Source organism: Convolutriloba macropyga, chromosome 2 (genome assembly GCF_964194025.1).
Source record: "Convolutriloba macropyga chromosome 2, txConMacr16.3, whole genome shotgun sequence".
In the NCBI taxonomy this organism is placed as follows: domain Eukaryota; kingdom Metazoa; phylum Xenacoelomorpha; order Acoela; family Convolutidae; genus Convolutriloba; species Convolutriloba macropyga.
In genome coordinates, this window is record NC_134469.1 from 17,582,665 (window position 1) to 17,605,306 (window position 22,642).

General features: G+C 32.2%; 1 protein-coding gene across 7 annotated transcripts in view; it reads left to right on the forward strand.

Moving 5' to 3' along the window:
* LOC142357342 (uncharacterized) overlaps positions 1–22,642 on the forward strand; it is a 104,832-nt gene that overhangs the window by 40,486 nt on the left and 41,704 nt on the right. The window contains exon 1 of one of the 7 annotated variants that reach the window (XM_075409021.1): positions 12,872–13,298. The exons of 5 other annotated variants lie outside the window; for them this stretch is intronic. The gene's annotated coding sequence lies outside the window, so the exon portion shown is untranslated. Of the gene's footprint in view, positions 1–12,871; positions 13,299–21,621; positions 22,533–22,642 lie in introns of those variants that run through there. One more of the 7 variants, XM_075408998.1, reaches the window with a different exon arrangement.

Sequence of the window (22,642 nt, forward strand, 5' to 3'; positions counted from 1 at the left end):
GGGAATTTTAGTAAATTTTGGTACTTTTTTGAACAAACACTGTTTTTCAAAATATCTATATTCAGGTCACCACAGAAAACAAACCTAACTCCTGTGTTCATAATAACATCCAATTCATTTTCAAGTTCTACTAAAAACTCATTTTTATTTTTATTTGGTGGATTATACACAACAATTATCTGTAAGTCAAGTTCCAGTATTTTTAAACAGATTAATTCAATATTTGAAGCTACTTTTTGAACAACAATTTTGATATTAGTTTTAGAAAAAACTCCTATACCACCACCTTTTTTTCCGTTTACGTTCTCTGCCGTTGAAATTATAACCATCAAGTTTGAAAATTTTGTCATTTTTCAGCCATGTTTCCGTTAATATTATAAAATCGGGTTTTTTGTCAAAACTATTTATATAGTTTTCTATTGAGTAAAAATTCTGATAAAGTGACCGACAATTGATGAGCAATAATTTCATTTAGAAATTATTTGGTTTGGTTTGTTGGAGAGACAGTTTATTACCAGGCCTGTTCAAAAATATATTCCGCAAACAGCTTTATGTGCGCGTCGCGCATGCCAAAGTTTTAGGCCCTTTGTTATCATCTTAAACATTATCAAATTGATCATCATTACTAAGTTGTTCTGCAAATTCGTGTAATTTTTGAGGATCTTCTTTTGCATTTTTCAGCTTCTGCATGACTTCTTGGAAGCTTCTATTGGGCGAATTTTCCATACCCCTCTTCAATCCCCTCCTGCCCTCTTGAACCACCTCTATATTGTCATTTTGAGCATGCCCAAATTCAATCACCGTAGAAGTTTGCTTTGGTTGAACTGATACAGGCACTGTCACTTTGTTCAGATCAGGTTGTCTATTATATACTCTTTTGGTTACTGCTTTTTCATGTGCATACAGTTCATCAACATCCTTGTAATCAACAATTGTATGTGCTTTCTTACCGCCATTAAACTTGACCATTATCTGTGGAGCAGAGTTCAAAGATGTCGTAACACAACCAAGTCCTCGTGCATAGTCCATTAATTCTGAGTCCACTTTTGTAAGTCTCTCACGAAGGTAAATGGGGGTTCCATTTAAAGGGTTTACTTTTCCTTTCAATTGATATTTCCTCGCCCAGACTCTATCTTTGGTAAAGAAGTGTAAAAACCTTACTATGACATTTGGTGGTTTGTTGCGATTTGTCATTGATCCCAGTGGATGGCAAGCTTGAAGGTCTGTTTCATTTATATTAATTCCCAGGTAATCTCTCAAGAATGTAACAACGTCCTTAAAGTAGGAATCACCAGACACAAGAGGTAAGTTGGTAATTATAAGGCGATTTTTAGAGTTATAACGTTCCTGTTCGTTAATCTTCTTGGACAAATAACTGACATCCTCTTTTAATTTGGCAATCTCTTCATCCTTATGCACAAGTTCCGTTTGTAATATACGCAGAATTTGAGGAATCAATGAGTTTTCTTCTTTATTTTCTAGTTCAGATAGTAAATTATCAAGCGTTTTTGTGTACGCGGCCATCTTTATTTTCAACAAGGTCAAAGTTCTTTTCGCTGTCTTTTTCTCACAAACAAACCAACTGTTTCTTAGCTATGCATTCTCTCTCTTGATTTCTTAGCTATGCATTCTCTCTCTTGATGAGCTGTGTTCGTTTCACTGGGTAATGTAAACTGTAGTATTGCTGATTTATGCTCCTAAACTGGAAACCTTTTAAAGTGGCTTTCTTCTGACTTACTTTCAACGAAGAAAGGCCAATAATAGTTACCAGCACACCTGACATAATCTGAGTTCATGAATAGTTGTCATCATAGTTTGAATTAACCGGATATCTGTAAGTGAAAGGATTAATGCTTACGCAGCACTTTCTAGTTCTTTTCAAACATCATAGAGAAACTATTTTACTGTTTTTGTTTCCAGTGTAATTTTTCAACCATAGATATCTATCGGTTAATTTTCTATGCACTCAATCTTTAAGTTTGCAATCAAGTTTATACAAAGCCTGAGTCCATCATATTTGGGTTTCATTCTTTTGTCTTCAAAATTCAAAGTTTCCTTTGTTAAATTTTTTGGTTTGTTTCTCGGGTTGCATCGTGAGTCAGCTCGCAAATTTATCCGTTACTATCTAAATGTTGCAGTCATCATAGACTTAAATTCCATCAACTTCTGGCAGTGCATTGGTTTTAAAAAGGTCATATGGAGCATTAATGTAAATCAAATGTCTTTGCTATTCATTGAAAGGCGTTCGAAACTTTGAAAGGCGTTTTTGATTACCAACCTCAAAAATAATTTGACTGCATAGTTTTTTGAAACAATTAAAACAACACGCTCATTTATTGTGCCATATACTAAAATGGGCTTCTTTGTTCAAACAATTTTGGCCGATCAATATAATAATCGTAGAGAGTTGTGAGTGTTATCATTAGAAAGCCCGTTCAGCGTAGAATATGGAATTAAAAAGATTTTTTCATTTTTCGCTTTTTATAGTGAGTTATCAAGGATTAAAGTTTTGTGAATATTAGACACAATTCAGCTGTCTTTATTCACATTTTTGACCAAATTTGTCAATTTTGACCAATTTTTCGTCAATTTTGCTAAAATATGCTAAAAATTGTTAACTTTAGTGGTACTGATTTTGTCTCAGATTTTACTGAGGAGGAATACTGATTTTAAACATAGAGGAGGGTTGCTGCATTGTTCGATCCGACTTTTTTGGCTAGAATTGATGCTAAATTTTTCAAAATCCAGACTTTTTTCGTCGAAAAAAGGGCTTTTTTAGCCCACTTGCTTTAAATTTGCCAGAAGTAGAAACTTTAAAACTGTGGTCATAATCTTTTTAAGCTCAAAAGAAATCTAGTTGTACTTCCGCCGGCTTTACGAGTCTTCTGGAATTACATTTTGTTCCATTTTTTTTGCAAATTTAAACTCGTAATTATAGAAAATGCATTATTTGTTTTTGACAAACTGAAAAGTTTCTTGTCGAATTGATCCATTTCGAAACCATTTCAACAATTGAGTGTTTGCTTGGAGCCGCCACAATATCGGGGCTGATCTTGATCTCGCCATGGATCCTTATGTTAAAATTTTTTTAGATTTTTTGGGGCGCGACCTTTTTTTTCAAAATGTATCCGCTATGGAAAGCTTTTTATGTAAATTACGGTCAAGAATTACAAATCAGGGCTCAATTAATGATAGATACTATTTAAAATGAACGAGACACTACGAGAGTATATAAAGGTTTCAGAGTGAAGCTCATTGTTTTTATGGCTCTGACCAATTGTTTTCGTAAAAAACTTTTTCGGACTTCTTGCGTTTTGCTTTCATTTCTTATACTTTTTGTAGCCCAACGAATTAGTGTCCCCAGTCAAACATCCAATTAGCTTTTACATCCAAAAGAACCTAAACACTTTTTTCAGCTGCTTTTTAATGTCTGTTATGACTTTGAATATATTTGTTTTGAGAAAATATCGGTTAATTTTTGAGATTTGCCACTATAATATCTTATTTTTCTCAACTTCGGCCGCAGCCTCCGTAAGAAAGCCGGAAACTAATTTTCTGTGATTTCAAAATTAACGTTGGTAACGGTTTTCTATTCAACTAATGTTTTCTATATTTTGAACTTATCTTTTTCAACTTTTCTTTTGTTTTTGATCATTATTGCATATTTTATGAGTTCATTTTGTTCCCTTGTCGATTCATCACATCATTGACCAGTCCAATTAAAGGAAGGCATTGTAGGGGAATTTCAGGACGTTGGAAAGCAGCGTATCTTGATGTCTTATTTGTTTTTGTTGAGTAGAGCATGCTTTTTGAGCTGTCATTTAGAAAAAACTTTGTGGGTTTTTTTATTTTGCCTTTATTTGTCTTTCTTTTCGTTGTTGTACGCCATATACTCGATAACTAATGATCTTAAAAGCTTTGCAAAGGTTTATAACTCAACCTATTTAAAGATTTCAGTTTATAGCTATTTCTTTTGATGATTTTCGAATGAAATTTAAAAAAAAAAAGATTTTTTCATGTAAAACCTTTTTGTTTTTTTTTCTTCACCATGTGTTTCAATCTCATTGAGTAGAAGCCTCAAATACCATTGTTGACTCAAACATTGTTTTTAGGGCTCCTCTTTACGTTTTGACTGACTGCTTCGACCATTTAGATTCATAAAAAGTTTTCCAGATTTCTATACAGCTCAATATTTGGTTTGCTTTTTATTGTCATGTCTACGTAGTCCTTTCAAAACGAAGACTCATTGATGTTAAGATGAAGGCAACGTGACAATTCACATTTCTTTTAGGTTACATCTAACGTTTATAGTGCCTTGGACAATGTCATGTCGTAAAATTGTTTGTTTTGTCTTCCTTGTATGTTCGTTTTTTTGTGGGCTCGTGACTTAGTCTCATTATTAAACGGCCCAATTGGCTTCCTAAAGTTTTAAAATTTAAAAAATCGCTGTTTCTGTAATTTTAAATCTATTTTGATTTTTGAAACATTTTGTTTTCTAAAATAAATTAGGGTTTTTGAGCTTGGTCTTTTTAAAAAAAGTTTTTCGGTCGATTTGTAGCTCAATCGCAACCCCTTTCCAGTAAGCTATAGTTTAATCATTATTACGGAATTAGCTTCAAGCATTTTTTTTCTTGGCTTTGTTACAATTGTTACTTCGAGATCTCATAAAATGTTAGGTTTTCTTTTATTTGTACGGTATTTTTGGTTTCTTTTTAAATTATAACAATAGTCGTTGATACTATTGGCTTTGAAAATTTGCGCAGTTGAAGATTGGGTAATGGCATGTCTCAATTGCTTCCAAAGAAGATATAAACGAATATTTAATTGGTTTCAGTTGATATCTAAGGACATTAAAAGCTGTGAAAATAATTGTTTTCAAAAATGGAAAAGTATTTTTGAACTTGCTCTTTTTTTGAACTTGCGCACCCATTTTCTATTTCTTGTCGACTTGTTTCCCATTCGCATTGGAGACAAGTTTCAACTCTTTGCTAATGAAGTATAGGTTAAATTTTTTTGTTGGGTTTTTATCGGATGCCAGTTTGATTTTGTTATGGTTTTTTATTGTAGACATCAAGTTTTGAACGTATGTATTTTTTTTGTTTGATTTTTATTATCGTCGTTTCTAGTAGTCCCATTGTCAACAAATTTTGGCCCTCTAGCTTGGCATTATCGTCTTTCATTAGTTATTGAACGATGTGTAGCCAACTAAGTCAAGAATGTAGCCAACTAAGTCAAGAATGTGGATGAGGAACATTATGTGCATACGCAAATTACAGAGCCTCCTTGCTTCTTTTAATTTTCATAACTCATCATCAATTTTATTGATTAACAAAATGATTGGTGCTGTGATCATTGTTTTTCATTCAAAGCGCAATATCATTTTAAATCCCACTGAGCAAATTTATTTGGGACTATATACTATATAGCAAGATCTTGAATATCATCAAATGCATATCAGAGGATATACCCCGATCCCCAATTTAGTGGGCAGAGAGAAACTATATACACAAAACGGGTTTTTTTGCTCAGTCATTTTTGGCCGATTGATATATCTATCGTAGAGAGCAGTGAGTAGTATAGTTAGAAAGCGCGTCCAGCCTGGAATACGGAACTAAAGAGACTTTTTGATTTTCGCTTTTTTCATTGAGTTATTGAGGTTCAAAATTTTGCACACAAAAGACGAATTTGCGTTGTTCTTTTTCACTTTTTCCAGATTTTCGGCCTCTGTTTTAGTCAGTTTTGCTAAAATATATTTTAAACATATGTGTTTATTTTGTTTTCTAATTATAGAAGAGTGTTGAGGAAATTTTTCATCTAATTTTTTGGCTCCAGTTTTTGCTACAATTCTCAAAAAATCAGCCTTTGCAAGATCAAAAATTGCAAGATAGGCTTGTTTAGTCATTTTTGCTTAAATATGCCAAAAGTGAACACCTGAAAAATGCTGACATAATTTGGTTACTTCTAAAAAGGCCTAATTTGTTTCTGTTTTCTTTGAAAGGTTTAGGGGTTTAAAGTGTTGCCAGTTTTTAGGTAAAATAACTCGATAAATTTACAAACAGCAACATTTTTCTCTGATAATTATTGTCAAGTTAACAATTTCAATTGAACTGCGAACCATTGCATCTTAATGAAATGAATGAAGGATATTGGTCGGGCTGGTTTTGGTCTGATCGTTGGATTCTAAAATCGAAAAAAAATCCGGATTGTAACCAATGGCTATCATTTTTTTAAAAAACTTATTGCCTTTTTGTTCCTTTAAGAACAGAACATTTCACATCAAAACTCATTGTTGACGAGTCCAATTGGCTTTTTAGACAATTACCTGGTAATGTGTTTACCTTTTTAGTCGAAAGCTTCTGGTCGTTTTGGCTTATAAAATGATGTATTTTCAAAAAAACAATGGATTATAGAGCTTTGTCACGAGGTTTTCCCCTTATTTTGTTCAACTTGTAGCTTAGTTTCACAGCAGAGATAATGCGTGTTCTAGTTTATTAAATTTTAATCTCTTTTGCGGCTTTACACTTCAAAAAATTGTTTTCTGGCTTCGATACTACCAGTTTCGCGAAAAAATCTCATTTTGGGATTTTTGCCGTTTTTCACGTTTTTCCTGGTTATGTCACACTATCAAGTTGTTGATGGGCCACTTATCACCTCGTTGGTGTTTAAAATTTAAGCGCAATCTAACTTACAAGTTTTTTAGAATAGATTTTTGTTTTGACGTCTTCGACATCGTTTTCTAGATGAGTTTTATGGAATTGTTTTGCTTTGTCTTTATTTGGCTTTGTCCGGTAGTTGTAAGTGAATTTCTGAATAATAAGAGATTTCAATGGTTGTTATGAATAACGCATGAGCCAATTTTTCGTGACTGCGAAATAATTCTTTTGTGGAGTGTCACCTATGTTCTTTTTGTCTATTTGTTGCCTAGTCTCAATAATCAGAGATCAAATATCACATTTTAGCTTTAAAAAGAGGCGAATTTAGAGATACTTATTTTTTAGTGAAATAATTATGGTTTTAATCGCCTCGACCACAGTTTTTCGAAAAAAAAATGTTTTCGATATTTGTCTGTATCTGAAATTCTTTCTTTAAACGTAAGAACGTATTTTGCTTAAAAACGGCTCTCAGTGGCTTCTTTTTTGAAACAATAAAAATATTAAAATATGTGATCTACATCATCATTAATCATTTTAAAGCTGATAGGTTTTCAAAACTTTGAAAGTAATTGTTTCCAAAAAAATTTATTTTCATTTTGCATCTTTAGTTTTATTTTTGCTTTTTGTTCCCCAGTGTTCAAAATTGCCGGTCAGATTTGGTGTTTTAATCATCGAAGGAAGGTAAAATATTATTGAATTTATGATTTTAACTGCTTCGACGCATATTATTTGCCGACAAAAATTAACTATTTTTCAATTTTTGTCTGTTTGGGTTTCTTTTTGTGAACGCATAACACATTTCAATTTAAGTCTCAATAGCTTCTGTTGGAGGAATTATTTGATGCCTGATTTGAATTGATAGCTGATCGTTTTCAAGACTTTGAAAAACAAGGTTTCCGAAAGTTTCAGTATTTATTGACTTTGCATATTCTGCACTTTTTGTCTATTTCAATTATTTACCAAATCTCGTTCATTACAGGTCACATATCACACTTTTGGCGTCAATTGTTTTCAACAAATATGAGAGTAAGCATATTTTTAAGTAAGCCTCTTTTGTTGCTTTTTTTGCCGAGTCTCATTAAGGACTGGTACCAAATCTTTTCTAGTGCTGAACAATGAAATGATTATTTGTTTAGCTTCGGTTTTTTCTGATGCTATTTAGTCCTTGTTATTAATTTTTCTTCAATTAGAAATCGAGTTTTGGATGTTATTAATGTTTGATACTGTTGTTTGTATTGCCTCATATTCTTAATAATGGCAAATCTCCACTGATTGGAGTTGATTTCTATTCATACAACAGTTATTTGAGCTGAATTTTTGGAGTTGAATTTTTTATTCTTCTGATTGGAGTTGAATTTCTTATTCATACAACAGTTATTTTTGAAAAATTTCCTGAGTTTTTTAAAGTTTTCTATCCCTTCCGCATTTTTTAGACAATCAAGCCGAAATTTTTGATGAGCGGGGTCGGAAAATTATGTGCGTACGCACATTACTGAGCCTCCTTGTTTACGTTTAACTTTGTTGTCTATCTGATGAGGTGGAACAGTTTTTGCGATCGGCACACCAATTTTTCTTGCAGTCGTTCTTATGTGGTCCACATTCTGAATAAAGACGAATCAAACCCTGATAATCGTATCAATCTTCGATTGTCTTGTAATTTTTGTTCAGTATCGTCTGCACTTTGAAAAAAAAAACAAACAACACAGAACAAACCTTGAAACCCCATTTAATGGATAAATTCAGTCATTTCAAAAACGTTAATTATCAATAATAATTTCAACCTAAGTGGACCCAATTTTTTTTACCAATTGGCTTTTCAACCAAGTCGTCATTTTCAAAATATTGTCTCATCGGGACGAGGTCACTGAGAGCTTGAAGAAGTGTGAAAAAGGTTTTTTTCAACATTTTGTTCAACAATGATTTGTTAACTCCCTGTTTTCAACACTTTAATGAATATTTTTACAAATAGCATAACAAAACAAAAATTACAGCCTGTTTTTACACTACTGTAAACCTCATTACCGCTAAGTTGTTATGATCACTGCAAAATGCCTTGAAATCTGCCATTTGAAAATAATACTTACTGCATTGCATAAATTCATCATATCTGCATATAATTAACCTGGGTTTGTCAAGTGCATTGTTAATTAATGAATTTTGAACAGCTCTCGTCTCAGTTTCCATAGCACTTCATTTTACTGTAAAATACTATAAAATAATTGTAAATTCACGTTTATAAAGAAAAATATTTACTTTGTTACCCGTTGTAAACTTTGGTGAAACGAACGATGTCGCCGCAGTGCTCCTACTAATTATTATTATTTCCATAAATTTATCTCAAGATGGTGAGCTTGACAAGCGCTAGAAAGATGTCAGCAAGGACAATCTGTAATTGTAAGTTTTAGTAGCATATCACATTTCGTAGCACGTAAACGATATGTTATTAGCCCGCTATCACACTTGAGATAGGATTCGCCAATTTTTTCATAACCTTTTGACAAAGTTGGGTTTCAATTTTTTCAAATGTGAATTAATATATATAAACGTACTTCATAGTAGGTCAAGTCTTGTTCAGGCTCTAAAGGACATTCGGAGCTGCTATGAAAACAATTGCTGTAATCAGAGATGACAGCACTAAAGAATAGGTTCAATATTTTTGAATAACTTTTTTCGTCATACCATTATCGATAATTTGTATGGCTTACTTTTTAATGATTTCATAAAGCCCTTAATCACTCTTCCCCAACTGTCCAGTGCTGAAGCTGCAGCGACAAATGTTGAAATTGTCATAATGTCTATTGCGTTTTAGGTACTTTTTTCATTGTGTACCTTTTAACCGATGTTTTTTCTATGTAGATTTTAATAACATGACATACGAATGACAATAATTTATATGGATTCAAGGCTCGCCTTTTAGTGATTTCCGGGGAAAATAAATTGCACGCCAAGTCTATTTTTAGTCCCCAAAAAAACGATTTTGCTCAAATGATCAATTTAACTCAAATCTTTTTCTTTTTTATAGAAACCGATTCAGAGCAACACAAAAATCTTTGGTTTCTCGTTATCACTTGCTTAATATATAGCAAAAAAATCATTCCTTGCCCAATTTTGTTGATTAAAATGATTTAGAAAAAATCAAGATTCAGTTTTTTTTAGTTTTCACTGGTTTATTGAATAGTCCAAAAGTAGAGAAAGAAAAAACAAATTTTCAATTAACAAATAAAGATAAAAACAATGTTCCAAACAACAACGGCTCGACAGAAATAACAGCTGAAAGATTGGAAAAGTGATCTGGCGTCTCTTTTTACCTAACTGTGCGCGTGAAAAAGTGAGAAACCGGTAAATATTTCATTTAATTGTGATTTTTCCTATTTTTATTATTCTCTAGAGAAAATTGCGTTGACAACATAAGAATAGAACAAAATTTTTTCGTCGTTATGCTTGAATATTGGTTTAATTGTTAAACGTTTGCTCTCTTTTCCATGGTGTGGGTACGTTTTTTATGTAATCGTGCATAGTAGAAGCTGTTTTAATCAAAATCCTAACGCGTATTCATACATTTCAAAATTAAAGCAATGAAACCATGTTTGCAAAACTAATGCCAAAATTTGATCTGATGAAAAACTTAACTGTAAAAGAAAAAGTCTCATAGTTTATATTTGTTTTTCTCATTAAATTTTTTGTTTCACCCAATGAAATAACATATTAGGCACCAGAACAAAAATTCTAGCATTACCTAAAGCACACCATTGTCTTTTTCAAGCAAAAATTCTCAGTGAATTTTGGATGTTCTTAACTTTCTCTCTGATCTAAATGAGATTATAAATCTCTATGAGGAGTCTTGATTTCAGCTAATGACTTGGTTTGTTTGATTATCCGGAAACGGCATTATTACATTTAAAAATCGCGTCAATTCATCAACGGGAATTTTGATAATTTCATTCGCACAAAAGTTTCACGCAAACACCACAGATGGCATTTTGAAAATATCATTTGCTTACTGTTTTTCAATACAAATTGAATTATTATACTTCTGGTTTACATTTTGTATTGATTTTGACGTGATCTGATCATTTTCACCTGCATCTAAATTTAGGCAGGTTTTTCAAAAAATTTCAATGCTTTTAAACACTTAATATATTTCGCTTCCTGTTTTGTAAAGGTTTTTTGTAGCATTTTCAATCTTGTTCAAGTTCTAAGGGACATTCGGAGCTGCTCTGAAAACAATTGCTGTTATCAGAACTGATAGAACCAAAAAATCAGTTCAATCTTTTTGAATAATTTCCGTTTTGACATTGTCGACGATTTCTCTGGCTAAGTTTTCAATGATTTGTTAAAACCCTTCGTCAATCTTCCCCAATTATCCAGTTCTGGAGCTGCATCGACAAATGTCTACACTGCCATAATTTCTATTGCGTTTTATGTTCCTTTATCCTTGTTTTCTTCCCTTTTAACCGATTTTTTTTCTATATAGATTTTAATAACTTGACATACGGATGTCAATACTTCAAATGGATGCAAGGCTCGACTTTTACTGATTTCCGGGGAAAAATTTTTAGCATGCCAAGTCTATATTTAGTCCCCAAAAAACGATTTTGCTCAAAATGATCAATTTAACTCAAAGTTTTTTTTTTATATAAACCCATTCAGAGCAACACAACAATTTTTGGTTTGTGGTTATCAGTTACTTAACATATTGCAAAGAAAATCTTTCCTTCTGCCCAGTTTTGTTGATCAAACTGATTTAGAAAAAAAGAATGAAGATTCAGTTTTTTTTCACTGGTTTATTGACTAGTCCAAAAATCGAGAATGAAAAAACAATTTTCAATTAACGAATATAGATATAAACAGTGTTCCAAACAACAACGGCTCGACAGAAATTACAGCTGAAATATTGGAAAAATGATCTGGCGTCTCGTTTTACCTAACTGTGCGCGTGAAAAAGTGAGAAACCAGTAAATGTTTCATTTAATTGTGATTTGTCCAATTTTTAATATTCTCTAGAGAAAATTGCGTTAGAAACATAAGAATAGCACACAATTTTTTCGTCGTTTTGCTTGGATATTGGTCTAATTGTCAAACGTTTGCTCTCTTTTTCATGGTTTAGGTACGTTTTTTATGTAATCGTGCATAGTAGAAGCTGTTTTAATAATGCGTATTCATACATTTCAAAATTAATGCAATGAAACCATGTTTGCAAAAATAATGCCAAAATTTGATCTGATGAAAAACTAACTGTAAAAGAAAAAACTTCATGTTATGAATTTGTTTTTTTCTCCTTAATTTTTTCGTTTCACCCAAAGAAATAACATATTAAGCCCAAGAAAAAATTCTAAAATTCTAGCGTTACCTAAGGCACCCCATTGTCTTTTTCAAGCAAAACTGCTCCATTAATTTTGGATGTTCTTTTTCTCTCTACTCTAATTGAGATTATAAATCCTTATGAGTATCAATTTTAGCTAAGAAATTGGTTTCTTTGATGAACCGGTATTATTGCATTGCAATATCGCATCATTGAATCAACATTTTGATATATTCATTCGCATAAAAGTTTCAAGCAAACAACACAGATGGCATTTTGAATGTGTCGTTTGATTATTGTTTTACACTACATTTTGAATCATTATACTTTTGTTTTACAAATTTGTCTTGATTTCGACGAGTTCAACTTGCATTCGGCGAAAATTTTTTCCTGAAGTTTGATTTCAAAAACCAATCCACAAACAAATTTTTATTGGGAGCGTTTCCTGTGCTACAGAAATACTATTCCCATTCTGCCATTATTCAAATAGTTATATGCTTTATGCTACATAAAATGTTTTATTGTTTCGCACACCTATGCTCAAATTGTGTATTGTAATTTGCTATTGAGTTGTAAAAATTGCTTCCACTCATCGGAGGGTCTGTGAGCCACTAGCAGGAAAGATCTGTAGTTATAATTGAGAAAAAAAGTTGAGGATATAATTGAACTTTTTATCAATTCATAATTTCGAACCCTTAGGTGAACCCATGATGCCATAAAGTACTATAGCACAGTATCACTACTCCTTAATTTCCTAAAGGAGGGGATAAAGAGTTAACTAAAACATCAAATTGTCCATTTTTGAAATAGCGCAAGAGGAGAACCTGTCAATTTAGTCATGAAGGGGACGACCATTATTGAAAAGAAGCCAATTTTGAAATATTTTTGAATTCGCACAATGGAGCGGAAAGTCAATATAAACAATACCTCAAGCTTAGTACCTATTCGGGTACAATGGTATGGTACCCCGAAAGAGTTTAATTATTATTCTAACCAGAGTAAGCGGTCATTTCCTTTTATTCTATCAACTTTGCCATCAAAATATTCCGCAAGCGTAAAATATTTCACGCCAAATCAAATTAAAGAGCCCGTGTTTGTTTACAAGTCGGCTCAAATTTTGTTTATAGATCTATTCTTTGAACATTGACAAGCTGAATGAAAACGTTTTGTTTTATACATTTAGGATAAAGTTTACAGTGACAGAAATGTTGAGATTAAAGCACAGTTTGATTAGATCTGATAACGGCGGCAAAATTTGCATACAACTTATTTTAAATTCATATCTATCCTAATTAAAATTGAAACAACTTGTCGATTTTTCAATGGTTTGTTGTCTGCGATAGGTAAGTCAATACAGATATGATTTTGGAATTCTTGATTTTGATCAACTAATAACTCAGTTCTAGGTCACGACTTAGAAAAGACCATGCTCGACCTTAGCTTTCTATGAAAAAACTATCTGGACCTATGAAGAGTACCTCGAATTTAACTAGGTGCTGGATCTTGTAGTTCTAGTTAATATTCGTAAGTGGAGGTCTAAACCTGGGGTGCACTAGTATTTAATTTGAAGTTTTCAAAAGAAACTAATCTTAGAGAATAATAAATGATATCCAAAAAAATGATATCAACCGTTATCTTACCACGGAAAATCATACTGTAGAACATACTAATCTGTTATGAGCGTTTATTTGCCAAATAATGTAATCTGTTTCTAGTTGTTTATTATTCCTCTGAAGTTATTTCTCTGAAGGAAAGAAAGTGACCATACAATTGATTTAGAAAAGGCTAGTCTGATATATATATATATATATATATATATATATATATATATATATATATATATATATATATATATACCTAACAAAAAGATATATAATTTATCCTCGAAAAGGAATGTTTGGCTTAATTTCAGCCTTTGTTTGTAGTTAATGCGACAGTTTTGTCGGCATATAGCGTAAACTGATTCTTGTTTTAGCACAATAATAATAATAACCCTCAAATTCATTTTAAAAGTTTGAAATGCTTTTGTTACCCCAAAATATATTTTTCATATTGATTCAGAGCATAAATAAAATAAAGCGTTACTGAAAGTTCTTAGTTCTAATTTCTCAACTTTTGCCTCTATTTATTTTATGCTCAGCCAGCATGTAGTTAGCGAGGTAATTTTCACAATAGCTAGAGAAATTCTCAAAGTCTAACTTTACGGCAAACTCAAGAAATTTTGTCACAATGGCCAAAATTTAGACCGCGATTTGCTGTTTGGCTCTAAAACTCCTTAGCATATTCTAAAAAGATAACTACAGTACAATTTGAAGGACACAGACACATATAAACCATACGAACACACAGGCACACCCACATTACAAACAAAGAAAATCAATTAATTGCAAAACCCAAAACCAAAAAACGACATTTTTAGACAACTGAAATTTACTCAAGTTTCGTCACACTCATTTATGTTTTCTTCGTTTTTTCTATATAGTTTGGTGTGGAATGGTTGAGGCAATTGTGTCGGTAATGGTAATTTTTGCGTTATACTTTAAAAGGATGGCTCATGGGCATAATGAAAATTTTACTCTTTTCAGATCTCGCAAATGCGTTACCAGTGAGATTGAAAAAAGATTAGAATTTAAGATTTTTGGCAAATTTAAAGCCACTCATTGTATATAAAAATTGTAATTTCCCTAATTGCTTTTGTTTCTGACAGTTTTTGCACTCAGCCCCTATTTTTGTCTAGCATTTAATGGAACTGACTATCTCAGACACACTTCTTCTTTCTCTCTCACACAGACACATATACATTCAATAGTTTACGTACACACGTACTCACTTACATATTTAAAAACACAAGAGCATGCACATGCACACAAACAAAATAGTAAAAATAAAAGCCCAACACACAAAAAAAAAATTTTTGTAATCTGCTTTTCGGCAACAGATTTTCACTCATGATTCGCATTGTTCATTGATATCTTGTTTGATTTCTAGGCAATTGTAACGAAAATTGTAAACTTGACACTAAAATTGGATATCATTTTTTGTAAAATTTCTTACCAAAGAGTTTGTTTTTCTTGTTATTTCATAAGCATAGGGGCCCAATTCATTTTTTTTCAAAACCCCGCACTTGTGCAAACCGCAAGATTCAAAAACACAATTTTTGTTTTCAACATCTTTCATGTTTTCATCTTTCAAAACCTCAATTCATAACAAATAATGAGTAATCTTCCAAATTTTTAGAGTTTTTGCACTCTGCTTCTGTTTGCGCCTAATATTTGAACTATCTCCACCACACTTGCATTCTTTTTCTCTATTAAACACATCTATCACACATATGACAAACACACACGCACATGCATACACACCCACAAGCGCACTAATTCGCACACACACAAATACAAATACAAACCCCGACACTAAAAAATATTTTTTCTTGAAATATTTGGTTTTTGGCAACGGCTTTTGTCTCATGATTCTTCAGCGTTCATTATGTTTTGTTTTGTTTTATGTGTTGAACTAGGTGTGGGCTATTGGAGACACTTATATCGGTTATTTTACAATTGAATCTAAAATTCGAACCAAAAATTTTGATAATTTGCAAAAATTTTCGTCGTTTTGATGTATCATGAAAGTAGTGGGTCAAGCTGTTCCTTTTAAATTTTCCTGATGTATAATCATTCATTTTTGGTGGAAAACAGTGGGCAGTCTTGGTTCTGAAGACTTTTAAACCGCAATTTTCAACAAATATTATGTAATTCTCACATTTTCTCAGATTTCTGACGGTTCATGTACTCTGCTTCTACTGGCGTCTAACATATAATATAAGGGATCTCTAAAGGATTTCCCTGATGACTACAATTTAGTAGTGTTGAAGTAATTTTTGTAGGCGATAACTTACGATTTCAGCTTCCTCACTCTTGGCAGTATTTTCAAGGAATGGAAAAACAATCAATATTTTCATTGGTTTATAATTTAGCGAACTGCACATATCCTGGAAAAGATCAATTCGAAGTGCAATTTCAAAGTCCAAGAAGTGAACTTTTTTTCTAATATTCAAAAATGAATTACAACAAGTTTTTATAAGTTTTTCAACTGAGCGATCAATAAACCCTCTAACTCTCAAATTCTTCTATATTGCTTTATACTGGAGGAGGTTAGTTTGAACAATTCACTATGGCAACTTAAGGAAGACAAACAAAAAAGATAAGAAAACAAATCCAACTTTAACTTTTGATACTGAAATTGGTTGATTTTATATTCATTCTTTAAAAACATTTTTTTACCTTTCCCCGGTTTTGAAGATACTACACATTCACTTTTGACGATGTGAAGAATTCTTAAAAAAAAACAAATCTAAAATTGGGCAAATAATAAATTTTTCGGCTTTTAGTTTTACATTTTAAAAGTGGACTTTCACTATTTTGATAAATCTAATTTTCCTGAGGTGCTGTAATTTCCAGAAAACCTGTTCAATACAGAGAAGAATTGGTTTTTACAAATTTTTCATCAGCATAAACAGATAGAGACGATAAAATAATTTTTAGACAAAGATTTTAGGGAAAAATTTTTTTTTCAAAATTTTTGGTCAGATAGTCAAAAATCGTTTAGTTTTAGGCTTGAAACGAGACAGAATTATTCCTGAGAATCGAAACTCCCTTTAACCTATCTTATTTTTACTGTAAATCAAAAGTTGTTATTAAAAAATTTGTTTCTTTTCAACTGAGCGCTCATTTTCTCTGGCCAAGAACATACATATAAGACAATAATTAATTTTTACTTTTCGACAAAAATTTTTTTATTATTATACCTGAAAAATTGAAGCTTTCAAAACATTGTTTGCTCACCGCGGGATCTGAGATCCAATAAACTGAACGTGTAAAATATATCAGGAGCCTTTCAATCCTTCAACAACAAAACTCAGCTAAAGTTCCATTGCATAAGAATACCAGAAAAAAATGAAAATGAATTTTTTGAGCATAATTGTAGACAAATTAAACATTAGATTTTTTTAAATGAAAAACAGAAAAAAATTCTTTTTGAGAGGCTTTTTCTGAGAGATATCAAATAGAGTAGAAATATTTAACATTTGATTTTTTTATTAAAAAAACCAAAAAAAAAATTACTGAAAAAATCAACTAAATATTTCAAGAATTGCGTAAATGTATTGTTTTTTTATAGGCCAAATTTTTGAGGAGATGATTTTTTTTCATATAAGGAACGATTAGTCTGAATTAATGGAGAACATTCATTTTCAAGGCATTTGTTTTTCGAAAATACCACATTCAATTAACGAGCATTTCATACCCAGCTTCTTCTAGTTGATCAAGATAACTTGGAATTTACAGCTACGGTATGAGATCAATTAAACGTTTCATTCATTTTCTGCTCAGTCTAATTATCGTCTAATTATTATTATTATTTTTCAATTTAACTATTTATAGAGCTCATCTTTCTGCGAATAATCGAGGAGTTTCAATACTAAATAAATTGTGTTTAATATATAGAACCAGCAAGCAGGCTCGTTATTGCGTTTGATTCCACTCTTTCGCATTTTGACCAATTTGAAATAAAAAAAGATAGGAACCTTTCAAAATTTCACATTGTTTTGGTATATGCATTAAAAAATTGTTATAAACTCAACCCCCATAACTAAAAAAAAACGAATTAGAAGGGCAAGGAGTTTGGTCATGAATGAGAATAAAAATCAACAAAAAACTTCAAAGAATCCTAACATAAAGAAGTAATTATGTAAAGTCACCTAGCAACAAAATCAAAATAGCATCAAGTAAAACGAAAACTAAACCAATCAATTTTTTCTTGACCGGAAAAAAGATGGAATTGTCCTAGGCTATAATTAGGCTAGTTAACAAATTGGCGAAAAAAGAAGATCGCGAAAGTGGTAAAGTTAAAAAGTCCATTGAATACGATTATTTGGCATAAAACACACGAATTTTTCGTGTGCAAGCACAAGATAAATGCTATTGAAAAACATGAGAAATCATTTGAATTTTACGCGAATTATTATGTATTTTCACATGAGAATTTCTGTGGTATTTTAATGTATTTTAATCACGGAAAATAGGGTTTTCTCACACGATTTTTTGTGTGAATCACGCGATAAACAATGAGATTAAGACCGAGAGAATCGTATAAAAATACACGATTTATCATGTAACTGGGCAATTTCGCGTGTGTTACTTTTCCCGAAAAATTTTGTGACAATAAACAATTTTTTGAGTGATTCACACGAGAAAAATTTAGAGTGTAATTGACACAAGAATGTAATCTGAACTCAATTTAAAAAGACTCTATATCTTTTCATGCACTTGCATTTAACTCCGCATATCCTAACACCAATTAAACACTCACGTGCACATTTTAAAATGCCTAAAACTTGCAGTGCCAGAAATTAAAAAACCCGAAGTTCCTAAATAGCCAGAAGTTGTCTTCCGTTGACTTTCGTCATCTTAAAACGTGTGCGTTTCAGGTTTTAAGTGATATTTACGTGACTCAGGTTGAAAACAATGAGAATTTTTGGTGTTTATCGGGAACCGCGAAGTGGTTAGAGATATTAAGTCAGAACTTCGAAGTGACTTCTGCAGAGTCACTTAACCATGCTTAAAACACGAAACCCGCACGTTTTAAAATGACGAAAGTCAACGAAATTCAACTTCTGGCTAAGTAGCAACTTCTGGTTTTTTTTCTTCTGACTTTCGGCATTTTAACATGTGGACGTGAGTGTTTTAAATTGTATTAAATAGATTCACATATGGGTCCCTAGGAAGTTAATGAGAGCTTCCACAAGTGACACTAAATAACAACACTACGGCATAAAAGCAATGGATCTTTTCCGTTTGTGCCCCTTCCCCCCCCCCAGCTTACTGGGCGCACATTATTTGCACCCCTCCAGACGCACGTGCCATATTTTTACATGATGATTTACTATGTAATGGCACGTGCTCTGTAACTGGGGTCGCATAACGTACTGGAGGCACAAACGGAAAATATCCAAACAAATTATTTAAAAAAAACGTTTTTAGCTATATTTTACGCTTGAGGGATTTTCGAAAATCAGTTGACTATATAACCCTCCCCCCCCCCCCCCGCCTCCAATAAGGAAGGGTTGGAACAATTATGTGTTGTTGTTTAAATGAGCAAAATCGTCTGAGATGAGCAAACTCCCGTCTAATTTGAGTTGGTTTAGTCATTGATTATAGTCGTGAAATTTACATGTTAGAATTTGAAAAAAAAATGTTTGAGTTTTAAACTAGAATTTGTAAAAAGCTCTGATCACCTTTTTTCGCATAGATCCATTCGATGCGGTCTATTTTTCTTTTCTTTTCGAGAGACTTTTCTAAGAGATACCAAATTTATTTTAAGTCCTTTGTGGATGTGAAGAAAGCAGTGAATGGATGAAAAGGCTAAAGTGTATTATTTGCATCTCAATAAATAAAAACAATCGATTCCTTTTGAAATTTCTCTTTTCACGGGGATTTAAGCTTTTTAGATAGTCCTTTAATCAGGCTGCAATTTTTACAAGATCGAGTGAGTACACAAATACATCAATTATGAACACTGCACTCGTTATGCGTACAACTTCGTAGAAACAACGCAGTAACACATTTAATCCAACCCCCCCCCCCCCCACACACACACACACACACAACCCCAACTTCCACCACCACAATTTTTTAATTTTTTAAAGCCCTTCAGACCCCATCCACGTCCCTATTATTTTGTGCATACATAAACGCTAGTCGCTACATTAAAAAATGACGACTGTGGATTTGAGAAATTAAACATGAGCGCAATGCATATTTTACAGAATTTTTAAATAAGATTTAGCTCAATTATTTTTCCTGTGACGGTTTTGCGTTATGCACAGCGAAGACAGCATACACACATTCTAAATGTAGCCAACCAATTTTCCTTCAATATAAGTAATATACGTTGGTGTAATCTTTATTATAACTTACTACTATTATAACAACTGGTGCTGCTTTGAGGGAAAGATTTTTTATTGGGAAGCGCATACAGCATATATGTGCACGTGCTTTCTGTTCAGATAATTCTGCTGAAATACTCAAGAATAGTTAAGCTTATTAAACTCATTCTGCCTAACGTATATCTATTTGGATGAATTTTTGGGCATTTTTAAAACTAATTAAAAAACAGAATTGCTTGGACGAAAGACTAAATAAATTTACCACGAAGACGAAGTTTTGAAGCTTTATTGATTAAAATAATAGCTCGCACGTTTCGCGCAAAACATTGCTCCAGTAATAAAACCTATTTCAAATATATACAGAAAAGAGGAAAAATGGGTCTTTCCCGTTATAGTCCCCCCCCCCCCACACTATTACAGTAAGTATCCCATAAGAGGGAGGTATACTTTCGTGCGGAGCTATAATGGGAAAGACCAGAAATAATAATCAGCAAATGCAATTTTTGAAGAGGGCGGCGACCAATTGTTCATTCGACTTAGTGGTGGTTAGTTTCCTTGTGTTGTAAAAGGCCTCTTTCATGTATTAATTTGTGCCATTTCAGCAGCAAAGATCGGCACCAAAAGCACATATGAAGCATTGTTGAAAAGCAGTCTGGTCATTTTAGTCCCCGCAATTTTTCCTTTTTCCTCCTCCCTTATCAAACACAGCAGCCCATTTTGTTCAGATACCAACCATTCTTGAACTGCCGACCTTACCATTGTACGAATTATTCACATAGACGGGCATAAATATGGCTCTGTCGTGCCCAGCCTCAACTAAATAAGGGCGGTTAATTTTAATGGGGCAAAAGATAGAAATGACACAAACCGAGCAAAATTTATAATTAACTTACTGTTGAAAAAATAGGTGAAACATTTTTAAAAATTGCGATGGAATTAGCTCCAACTCCGTACACCAAAATAGCAATTGTTATCAATTTCGTTCTATTTTTCAAAATAATGATTTAGCCAGCTGCAAATAAAACTTTGACTGAAAAGGTGTTGTATTAACACGTTTTATTATTTTTTCAAAACTTTTGAATAAAAGCCCATCTTGCGGGAAATTAATTTTAGAGATGTAAAATTTTGCTCATTTTATCTCCCACCCCACCCCCTCAATTCAGTGTACTGTAGCTAGCTAGCTATGCCATAAAAGGCTATTCATTTTGATGGGCTGGTATAATCGGAGAAAAAAATTTTTTTCGGTTTGAGAAAAGTTATGCCTTTTGAAATAGCAAAATTCTTTTGTATTTTTAGATACATTAGGCATGCTAATATATTTGTGAAGTGGAGATTTTCAGCCAAAAATAGCAAAATAATTCCTCACAGTTAAAAAGCTGCTCAGTTATAATCAGTCACGTTTACAATCCGTCACTAATGTATCCCTCAGCATACAGAACAAAAGAAACCTTATTCAAATTCTTTTACAATTTTTGAAGTTGAGTAAAAGTCCTTCATTTTAGAAAATTTAATTGAATTTAACAAAAACCAAAAAAAACCGAAAAATTCAAGACAATGCAAAAACGTTTTTTTAAAAAAAGAAAATGCTGTTTTAAAAACACTGACTTAATAAAATTTGTCAACAAATTGGCTTCTAATGTTAACAAGTTTGCTTCTAAATTCAAGCTTCGAAATATATTATAAGCTCAAAGATTTTCCAATTTAGCATAAATCAGAAGTATTTATCTTTGTCAATTTCGGCAGTCAACTTTTTCGCCCTTTTAAAACGTTCGACTAATTTGGTCATAAGAAAACTACATGAATCACAATAATAAATGAGTAAATCTGTGTTGCACTAAGTAAGTGCTGCTTCACATTAGCCCGATTTATACAAGTCATATTCTGCTCTTTCCCGAAAACAATATTCCCTATTTTTATGCTGGTTACAAGAAAAACAACACATCATAGCTCACAGTGGTGTTACAGCAATCTTCAGTTTCAGATTTTTATATATTATTTCCTCCCGTGTGCTTTATTTAGCTTGTTTATTTTTTCTTAGTACTCTTTTTTGTTTATGTAAAAGGAACAACACACAAACGTGTGTACTAGGGTTGAAACTCGATATATAGAGTGGTATCAATTTATCATTCCCCTCATTGCGTAGGAAAACCCGCCCTTACTTTCCCCCTTTTCCCTCTTGCGTTTGTAGGAGAAATTAATTAAACATATCACATTTTAGTTGTTTCTGTTTATAATCACAGCCAAACTGAACAGATTTGCACAAAAAACATACATCATCTTCTCTTTTTCTGCAAAAATTTCACGACAAAATTTAGAAGATTATCGAAATTACCTGCCGACCATTTTTCATCAAATGTTGATATTATAATACTTTTGAATAAGTTTTGCATACGTTTACCGATCAGTTTTTATATTTTTTTCACATATATATAAAAAATCTGCTAACTAGTAATAATAGCTAATTAGTTAGTAATTATTTGCCAAACAATTTATCATTACTTCAGAAATACTCGTTGTTCTGTATAAAAACCTCTCGATTACATTGTGAAGCTTTTGACGATTTACTCTTGTTATTTTTTATTATCTTGTGTGTTTAACACTGCTAGTGGTGCAAAGTTACCAACCTTGACAGCCAGTAAGTCACCATATTGTAGAGTTAATGAGTGGTTAAATATCTTGATCGGGCAGGAAAAAACAGAAATTTTTATTTTGACCCATCAATGGAGTTCTCTATAAAATAATAAT